This window comes from Lygodium microphyllum, chromosome 29 (assembly GCF_053477565.2).
Source record: "Lygodium microphyllum isolate KBCC chromosome 29, Lygodium_microphyllum_v1.1.10, whole genome shotgun sequence".
Taxonomy (NCBI): Eukaryota; Viridiplantae; Streptophyta; class Polypodiopsida; order Schizaeales; family Lygodiaceae; genus Lygodium; species Lygodium microphyllum.
Window position 1 is genome coordinate 81082252 of NC_141163.1, and position 10737 is coordinate 81092988.

Genomic DNA, 10737 nt, shown 5'->3' on the forward strand with positions numbered 1-10737 from the left:
GGAAGCTCACTCAAGATCACAAGAAGATAGATGGAGGCCAAAACAATTTCTTGCTGGTTTTTTCTTATTCTTCCACACACTATAGAATGTACACAAAGTATAGATAAGATACAACATAAAGAAAAGTGGCCTACTAAGTCAAACAGTGCATAACTGACTGCACTAATCGATTGGCGCTATGTCTTTGCCAGCTATAGGCAGGTGTAACAAACTAAATATAATAAGTGATAAGTCAGTGGCCATGTGAGTATCATAATGACCACCAACGTGCTAAGTGTAGACGTGCGGATCCATCTAGCTAGGTGGTCCATCATCAATGTCCCCACGTGTTGAGCTTGCCATCTCAACACTATAGCCAGTGCCAGCCTATGTTAGGTCCCATCAGTGGTGTGTCTACCGAGAGCTAGATGCTATTTGTTTTAGTAAAAGCATGGTTCCTATGGATAAGCAATTGCAAAGTGGACAAAAGCAAGTAAAGACCTCTCATATGAAGAAGATGCATGATGCCAAAGGTCCACCTGTACTAAATAGAAGTCATAAGGATGTGAGGCCATCTGGCTATAGCAATAAATCCACAGTGAGTCCATTGGACCAATGTGGACAGTCAAGGCAGCCTAAGAATGCAAGAAGGATGTGAGATGGGTTTGGAAACCCAAGATCTCTCAAAATGTGGTTGGTGTGCTAGATACAAGGTCAATAACACCATGTGGATATATTGTGATCAATTCCCATGTAGGTGTGATAAAAGCCCATAATGATACAGTCATGTGATGGGTCTCGGATTGAAACCCTACATAGTTTGGGTTAAAACATTGAATTATGTCAAAACCCAAATAAGGAAGGTTTGAATGAGCACCAAGTTGTGATTCTTTCTGCCAAAGGAGCCTCTAAGCCGGTTGAAAAACCAATTCATTTGGATGACAATAAATGTGGGACTTGCAAGCCCAATGATGTCATTCACCTAGCCAATGGTATCCAAGGAAGGATAGGCCATATTGAGGTTATATCAGTAGAGAGGCTTGGACTAGTGGATTTACAAAAGCCTAAGATCAAGCCTTGAGCTACGTGGCATGAGTAGCATGGGGCTCACTGTCCAATTGTTGCTATCCGTGGTATCCTGGTTAGTTTGATAGGATGTGATGTATATGCAAAGAAGACCCTATGTATTGCATGGATAAGAATGACCTATCCATTTTAGGCCAAGAGGGCTAGCTAGTTTGCAGTGAAATGTGCTCTTTCTTTAGGCCAAGAAGGCCATTCATCTGTTTGGTGCGGGTACAGTTAATGGGTTTTTGTTGTAGTGATTGCATTATATAGGTTGACGAAGTCGTTGGAGGGAGCCTTTGCTGTGAAGGAGCTTCTTGTGGCCATTCCAAGTGGTTTCATTCCCTTTCCAAGTTTTCTTTTTCCTTAAGCAATTAATGATATATGTGCATATAAGGGTTACTTTCTTTTGTTTTTTGGGGACCGGCACTCAAGGCATGAAGTCCCAGATTTAGGTTCTGTATGTTTGGGGGAGACCTGAGTAGTCATTGCCTCTTGCAAGGCATTGTCAGGCATTGAAAGACCTATTTTAGAAGGCAATTCTAGTGACCCTGTTCTACTGACCTACTAGGCGGTCATTCTAGGAGTTCCTGTTAGTTGTGAGGCAGTTAGAGAAGCCTACTAAAATAATGATGGAAAGGGGCAAAACCCTAAATATCTTAAAAACAATATATGAATATACGGAGATGTGTAAAAAGGAGTTCTAACCCCTATAAAAATAGAAAATGAAAGAAAGAAAAATCCTTGAGATGTTGTTTATCACCTTGGGAGGGCTTGGTAGGTTCCTGGGGACGAGACAAGACCCAAGGCCGATGCCTTGTCTTTTGAGGGGTGGCATCTAGCTGAAAAACAAAGAATAGAAAACCGTGGGGTGAAAATAAAAGTGAGCGTTAGAAAAGGATTCAGTGTCATCTTGCGAGGACTTGGTAGGTTCTTGGGTATTGAGATAGGACATGAGGTCGATGCCTTGTTCTCCTTGGGTCACTATGCTCAGCCCCCTCCTTTTTACACGCTCGCGTATGGAAAATAAGAGGTTAAAAAGACCCAATGTGCTAAACGATAATATTTCTTGATCAGGCTATAAGAGTTCTTACCTAGTAGGAGCTCCTAGTTGAGTTGTCCTTAGTTAGGTAGGTAGTTCAAACCACCACTTAGGACGACCCCTTTGATAGTTCTTTTTAGCTTGGCTGTGTTGGAGCACTTGGTCAATGACTCGCTTTAGACTTTTTGTCAGATTATGTTAGGCCTACTCCTCGTGGATTTCATGCCTTGGTTTTGTCAAGGGGTAGGGTGAGAGCTATGATGTGTTTTGTTATGCATCTATTTTGTATTAGCTTGATGCTGTTTGTGGTTGTGTTTATGTGCAGATCTATTTGTGGGATTCAACGGGCTGAGTCACCTTGTCATGTGGTCGCCAATGAGCGATGATTTTTTATGCCGAGAAGTGCTTAAAAATAGCCAAAACTTTTGAATTTTAGGGAAAAAATAGACTTCTCAAAGGTGGCGATGGCAATTAGTACGATTTTAAGCGGAAATTCCCTAGAGTGCTAATGCTTATTTTCATGGAAAATCAAACGGCACAGCCGATGGTCGAGTTGGAATTTTCCTAAATGTGAAACGACATCAGGAATCCAAAGCAAGTCTCGGATCTCCATTCTGAGGTTGTTTGATCCCCCATTTTATCCCCGCAATTAGGTTCGGGGTTGTGAAGGGGCTATTGGATCTAGAAGCCAAGAAGAGCATGATGGGGTCCAACTTTGTAGATTTTGACGTTGAGGGCTGAAATGATGAACGGGTTGCCTCTTACCCATCCAACCTCCAATCCTCACTAAGAGAACTAAAGAGGGGTACCACCTAGCCAAAGGGAGGATGGGCTAGGACATCCTTTTTCTCAAAGAGAATCAAGAGAACGAAGACACAATTTTACAAGAGAGAATATATGTACTAGACACCATATTAGAGTATGAGAGAGAGATGAGAGGAGAGGGAGATAATATGAGAAGAGATAGAGGAAGCTTGCCATTATGCTACATAGAAAGAGAAGATGAGAAGAGAGGGAGATAATAGGAGAAGAGATAGAGGAAGCTTGCCATTATGCTACATAATAAAAGAACTCACTCATAGCTCACCTCAAAGAGATGAGGGTATTCTAGAGTGCTCTCATGGGCTTGTCATTGTCCTCCCTCCCCCTTCATTCTCCATGGGCTCTTTATATGGCCTCCATGAGGGATTAGATTAAGCTAATCTTCTTGATTAACATAATCCTAGATGATATATGGCATCTTTGAAAATATGGAGAATAGTAGATGGGACAAGTCCCTACCTTGGTCATCATGTAAGAAGCTAAGGGTGGTGGTAGACAAAATAGAGAAATGGAGCTAGATTACAAGAGGTGGGTGCCCAAAGCACATTATTATAATATATTTACAAGAAGGATAGAGTGGAAAGTTGGTGTGGTGAAAGTGAGAAGCAAATTGCATATAGCCAGCAGTGTGCGCCTTCGTAACTTCAAATCCGTAAAGAAGCTGAAAAAAGTTTGTTCTGCAACTTTGTAGACCAGGTCGAAACCGATCGGGCCATGAGAGAATTTTCTTGAAATTCGTTTTTTCTTGGGGGTTATTGAGATTATAAAAAACGGCTTCCAAAAGCTGCTTTGAATTTAGTCCCCCATATGCATATAAATACATATAAGCATGTGACAAAAGGGGTCCATGCTTGTATGCTTTTGTGCAAGATCCAAATGACACCATGATGTGGATATTGACCTGTATGCTAGGGTGAGGTGTCCTCTAATGAAGGTGATAGATTCCAAATCTTAGTGATGTAGACGGAGCCCATGTGTAGTTGGAGGCTAGTCCTTTGAAAAATCTATGCACTCCCTCCACTCCTAGGTGTAATCCATTTTCATCTTCACTAAGGTAACCATTCCTTTTACCCTTTACATTGACATGCCTCCTAAGAACTTCTTCCCCCCATTTGCTAGAGTTATCATAATCGAGAAGTAATGTAGCATACCTAGTGCTTGAAGAGTAAACCCAAAGTGATATGGTAAGCTCTTGATAGGGGCTTTGGCCAAATTTTGTGGTAATAATCCGGGTTGTAAAAAACCCAGATCAACGTCACGGAACCACCCGTCCAGACAGATCTCGATTTCATTGTCGTTTGCCCCCTCAAAACTGAAAAAACCACTTGCCAAAAGTGTGAAACCAACAAGCCATGAACTAGATATTTGGTTTAAAGCTTAAAAGCTCTTAACAAAGAGCTTAATGACAAGAAATGAAACACCATGGGAGAGGGGGGCATTTTTTTTTTGCGCCTCCCATCTTGGCAATGATTGGCCATTTTCTAATCTACACAGAGAGAGAGAGAGAGAGAGAGAGAGAGAGAGAGAGGGAATCCTCTTGGGTTCTTCACCCTCCATCGCCAGAATCTGATCAAGAATTGATGCCTCCCATCTTGGCAATGATTGGTAATTTTCTAATCCACACACACACACACACACACACAATCCTCTTGGGCTTGAGATGCTTCTATTCTTCGCCCTTCATCGCTAGAATCTGATCAAGAATTGATGCACTGAGCAAAGAGAAAACAATAGTATTTCTCTCTCCTCCCTATCTCTCCTGCATAGAGGTAGTTCATGTGGCAAGAATCAAGAAGAGAATCGGGAGATGGATGCTTGTCCGAGAGGCATCGGATTGTTCCAAGAGACTGAGGAGGATGAAGGGTGAAGATCTATGCTGAAATCCATGGCTGGCTGTTCGATACACAGTCTCAATTAAATATTCAAAAAATCCGAAACACGCAAAAAGACATTATGCTCTATTTTATGAAAGAATTTTACTTCCTTTTTATCATTCATGTTCTAAATGATGTGCACATGGGCTGAGATTTTATTTGAATGTTCCTTGCATTGTGTTTCAGGGCTGCAATCATTGTTATCTAGAACCCATATTGATTTAAAGCAACTGTAAATTTTCAAAACCCGGAAAACCACTAATTTTGATGGAAATTGATAGTTTCTTTGATTTTGAGTGGGAAAAAATGAGTGGACATGGGATAAAATAAGGGGAAATGTTAAGTTTTAGTTCCAATTATCAACCATAAGAAAAAAACCAAAAAATACCTATTTTCTATTAAAAATAAATAGTAAAAATAGAGAAAAATAGTTTTTTGCATTGAAAAAAATGGAAAAATGAGATCTATGTATGTGAATGTTTGACAAGGCTAAAGCATGAGGTTAATCCTCATTTTGGACTTTTTCCTTTGTGTTAAAGTGCGTATTTATTGCTTTTACATATAAAAAATGACATTAAAAAACCTCTACACCTATGCACCGCAGCAGAATTTAAGCGGTGAGGGGGAGGATGATATTATACAATAGTTTAAATGCTAAAATAATAAAAATTTTGATTGTTCTATTTATGCATAACATTTAAGATGCGGTTTATTTAGAAATAATGGATCTAGCAGCACGAGGTTAGCCTTGGTGTTAGGTTCCTATAACCAAGCATTGCGTATTAGTAGAAATTTATTGAAAGGGATGTTTTTGCACGACACATAGGTTGATTTCAGACCATAATTATTTGTGCACAATAAAGCATTCACCATTGCATGAATCATGCACATGGTATCTATTCCTGGCATGCATAGCAATTGGTTGATTTATAAATGACCCACGCTGGAGAGAGTAGGTCTAGACGGTGGGTCCAAGGGGACAAGTAAGTGAGGGCTGTTCATTCCTGAAACGATATAATATTGGTACCAAGGGCGGATTATATTTCATATGTGTTATATGTGTTAGTGATGCATCGACGGGCCAATCCCCAAGGTGTAGGAGGGTTGCGGTGTCGTAGATTTCATGTAAGGGCTGCTGAACATGGGGTTCAAGTTGCAACAAGTGAAGAGACTAACAAGAAGAAGTCAAATTTTTGATGCCAAAGTTCACTATATTCCTTGTCAAGTGAGTTACATGAAGTTCATGTTCAGAAAAATCTGAAGTATCTCATAAACTGTTTACATTCAGGTGTATGATGACAACTAAGTTGAACAGAACAATGGGCATTAAATAATAATCCAGTCAAGCATGTCCTTTAGTGCAGAGAACCATCTGTTGATAAAATGTTGTAACAGGAGTAAAATGCATCAGAGTACAAATGTTTCCATCCTAGTTTGCTAGAACAGCTATCAAACTTTAGTTTCCCAGCAATTGCCAGGAATATCAACAGTTATCCTTCAGCTGATCATGACTCCGATTTTGATTCATTAGCACAACCTTGAGGACGTGCTGTATTACAAACTTCACAGTTGTAGTTCCAGTAAACCTTGAAAGCAGTCTGGAGGCACATTCATTGCAGTACCTTTCTAAGAGTTCTCATTAATCTGTTTGTATGTTCTGGCTTTTCCACTGATATACGAATAAACCCCTTAAGCTCTTTTTTATCATAGTGGCGTACCATTACACCCTCCTTAGCAAGATCCGCCTTCAACTGTCCTGCAGTGTGACCACCTTTAACTCCACAGAGGATGAAGTTTGCATGACTTGGATAAGGTGTCAAAACAGGAAAAGTCTGAAGCAGCTTAAATAACCGCTCTCTTTCAGCAACTAGAGCATCTTTCACATTCTTGAGGTAGCCTGGATTGCTTAAAGTAGCGCATACAGCCAAGTCAATAGCTACAGAGACATTATATGGCTGCTGAACTCTCCACAAGTAATTGATAATGCTCAACAGAAAGCCACCATAACCAACACGTAGGCCTGCCAAGCCTGCACGTTTGTTGAAAGTGCGAAGCACAATAAGATTTTCATGCTCCTTTACCCAGGCAATTCGTGAAGGCTCTCCAGAAAACTCAATGTATGCTTCGTCCAACACAACCAGTACAGGTACAAATTTTGAGCCGCAGTTGTTAACAAATCTCCAGACATGAAACTCCGACGTTTGTTGTTGGGGAAATCGAGGCACAATTCTACAACCCTATTCAGAGGCGTCTTTTATTTGATTCTGTTTTTCCCGTCCTGGATGGCTTAATTGCACACACCAAGCATGATCCAGAGCTTAATGGTGTAAAGACGAGAGGCAGACACATCGTCCCAATTCTGCAACTTGCTAGTCCCGTGAGAGGAGAAAGAAAAACCGCTCTTCTTCGAAATTGATTGATGAGAGAGATTGAAAAGCATGGATGGATGAGGATTCTATGCGCGTCCCGATACTCTCTCCTCTCCCTAGTTTGACTGATTGCTGGTTTTTAAACTGCTGCTTTTCTTCCTCCTGCTCCTTCTTCCCTCATCTTCCACAGTTACAAGCTTGTTTTTCCCATCTGAGAAACAACTATTGAGGGCTGAAATGATGAACGGGTTGCCTCTTACCCATCCAACCTCCAATCCTCACTAAGAGAACTAAAGAGGGGCACCACCTAGCCAAAGGGAGGATGGGCTAGGACATCCCTTTTCTCAAAGAGAATCAAGAGAACCAAAACACAAATTTACAAGAGAGAATATATATACTAGACACCATATTGGAATATAAGAGAGAGAGATGAGAGGAGAGGGAGATAAGAGGAGAAGAGGTAGAAGAAGCTTGCCATTATGCTACATGGAATGAGAAGATGAGAGGAGAGGGAGATAATAGAAGAATAGGTAGAGGAAGCTTGCCATTATGCTACATAATAAAAGAACTCACTCATAGCTCACCTCAAAGAGATGAGGATATTCTAGAATGCTCTCATGGACTTGTCATTGTCCTTCCTCTCCCTTCTTCATTCTCCATGGGCTCTTTATATAGCCTCCATGAGGGATTAGATTAAGCTAATCTTCTTGATTAACATAATCCTACATGATGTATGGCATCTTTGAAAATATGGAGCATAGTGGATGGGACAAGTCCCCACCTTGGTCATCATGCAAGAAGCCAAGGGTGGTGGTAGACAAAATAGAGAAATGGAGGTAGATTACAAGAGGTGGGTGCCCAAAGCACATTATTATAATATATTTACAAGAAGGACAGAGTGGAAAGTTGGTGTGGTGAAAGAGAGAAGAAAATTGCATGTAGCCAGAAGTCTGCGCCTTCGTAACTTCAAATCTGTGAGGAATTTGAAAAAAGTTTCTTCTGCAACTTTGTAGATCAGGTCAAAAGCGATCAAGCAGCACGGGAGTTTTCTTGAAATTCGCTTTTTCTTGGGAGTTATTGAGATTATAAAAAATGGCTTCTAAAATTTGCTTTGACTTTAGTCCCCCATATGTATATAAATACATATAAGCATGTGACAAAAGGGGTCCATGCTTGTAAGCTTTTGTGCAAGATCCAAATGACACCATGATGTGGATATTGATTTGTGTGCTAGGGTGAGGTGTCCTCTAATGATGGTGATAGATTCCAAATCTTAGTGATGCAGACGGAGCCCATGTGTAGTTGGAGGCTAGTCCTTTGAAAAATCTATGCACTCACTCAACTCCTAGATGTAATCCATTTCCATCTTCACTAAGATAACCATCCCTTTTACCCTTTACATTGACATGCCTTCTAAGAACTTGTTCCCCCCATTTGCTAGAGTTATCATGATCGAGAAGCAATGTAGCATACCTACTGCTTGAAGAGTAAACCCAAAATGATATGGTAAGCTCTTGATAGGGGCTTTGGCGAAATTTTGTGGTAATAATCCGGGTTGTAAAAAACCTGGATCACTAGCACTCCCCTTAGGCTAGAGGTATTCATGCCTCTAGCTTGATAATGATGGTCCAATAGAGCAAGGAGGACTGCATCCCCTCATTGGTGGCTCTTCATTGAATGATTGCTCCAAAATGTTCATATTTCTTTGAAAATAAGGCTTCAGTCGCCATCCATTTAGCCTTGTCTTGTGAACCTTCCCATCCATGTCACCTAGCTTTTAGCTGCCATTTGGATATCTCTTTATAACCATGAATGGCCTTTCCCACTTGAACACAAGTTTATCATCCTTTTTGTTTATCAAAGCGGTTATCATAGCGTAGCACAAGTGCTCCTTCCCTTATGTGTTTGCTGGCCAGATTCTTATTAAAGGTCTTCCTCCTCTCTTCAGCCTGCATGGAATAGTGTTGGACTACTGCTTCTCTGTCTAGCTCCAGCCTCTCTAGATCCAAGATCCTTTCCTCTAACTTCTTATCTTGATTCTTCTCTTGACTGGCTACTAAAACACGCAAACTGGCCAGTTCCACCTCTATAGGAAGCAAAGCTTCTTGGCCATAGACGAGGTGAAATGGAGTATAGCCAAGTGAGGTTCTAAATGAAGTCCTGTAGGCCCAAAGAGCTGCATTCAATTTTTTATCCCAGTGCTTGGGGTGCATGTGTACCTACTTGGTAATTATCTTACAAATAAGCCCATTCACTTTTTCGACCAAACCATTACACTGTGGATAGTAGGGAGTAGAATGCCTGTGCTTGATTTTTAGCCTTTCCATTAGCTCCCCTACTAGGTTTGCCCTAAAACCAAGACCCCGATCAGAGATAATTTCCAAAGGTGTGCCAAACCTGCAACAAATATTTTCAAACACAAATTTTCCCACTACTTGGGCTGTGATCCTACTAGTTGCTGAAGCCTCTGCCCACCTCGTCATGTAGTCCACTCTCATTATGATGTATTCCTTGCCAGATTGAGTTCGTGGGAGTGGCCCTATTGCATCAATCCCCCATTTCTCAAATGGGCCATATGTAGTTATGGGATTTTGTTCCTCATGCACTAGCTTCCTTGGTCCGGCCTTTTGGCAATCGTCACAAGTGCGGCACCAATGTTGCACATCTCGATGTAGACTAGGCCACACAAAATCGGCTTGGAGAATCTTCTTGCTGGTTATTTCTTGAGCAAAATGTCCGCCACAAACCCCTTCATGGCAGCTCTTAATCACATTTATAATCTCCTTTGCTGTTGGCACCCTTCTAAGCACTGCATCCTTTCCTTTGCAATACAACACATCATTTATCAAGCGGTATTTAGTGGCCTTAGTAGCTAGCCACCTTTTCTCACTTTTACTCATATGTGTAGGTGCCTCACCTTGCTCGAGAAAATAAAGCACATATTGTAGTTGAAACTTACCTTAAAACAAGGGAAGCTTTACTGTAATGATGCCTACCATTACCTCTTTCAATTTTTCAGCTGCTAGAGCATCTGCGTCGCCATTTGTGCGCCTTGGCACAAAATAGATTTGGGCTTTCTATAGCTTTCTCATGAGAGTTTTAGCTTCCCTCATTTTCACTGCTAAGTTATCATTTTTACAAGCCTAGATTCCTTTCATTTGCTTAACAATGAGCATAGAATCCCCAAAAACATTAAGTCGAGTGACACCATGTGAGAGACACCACCTCAAACCTAAAAGCAAGGCTTGATATTCTGCCTCATTATTAGAATGGACATCCTCCAAGCTAATACCTTCTCCATAAAGTTTGTCACCTTCGGGACTGAACACCACTATTCCTACTACCGCTCTATCTTTAATACGCTTGTAGGCCCCATCGAAGTAGAGGACATGGGCATTCTCCACCCACGGCGGCTCCTCAAGAGGAGATGTCTCCCCTTTTACCTTTCCCTTCTCCTTTTCCTTCTTTTGATGGCATCTATGGGTCAACAAATTAGCTAGGCAAGCTCCAGTAGAATCCTCCACCTTGAAGGTGTAGTCAAACTCTTGGAGTTGTATCACCCACTTAGCGATTCTAGCTGAAACAT

General features: G+C 41.2%; 1 pseudogene; it reads right to left on the reverse strand.

The window, feature by feature from the left end:
• Window positions 1-6265: 6265 nt before the first annotated feature.
• Window positions 6266-7131, reverse strand: LOC148010837 (histidinol-phosphate aminotransferase, chloroplastic pseudogene; annotated as a pseudogene).
• Window positions 7132-10737: the final 3606 nt, after the last annotated feature.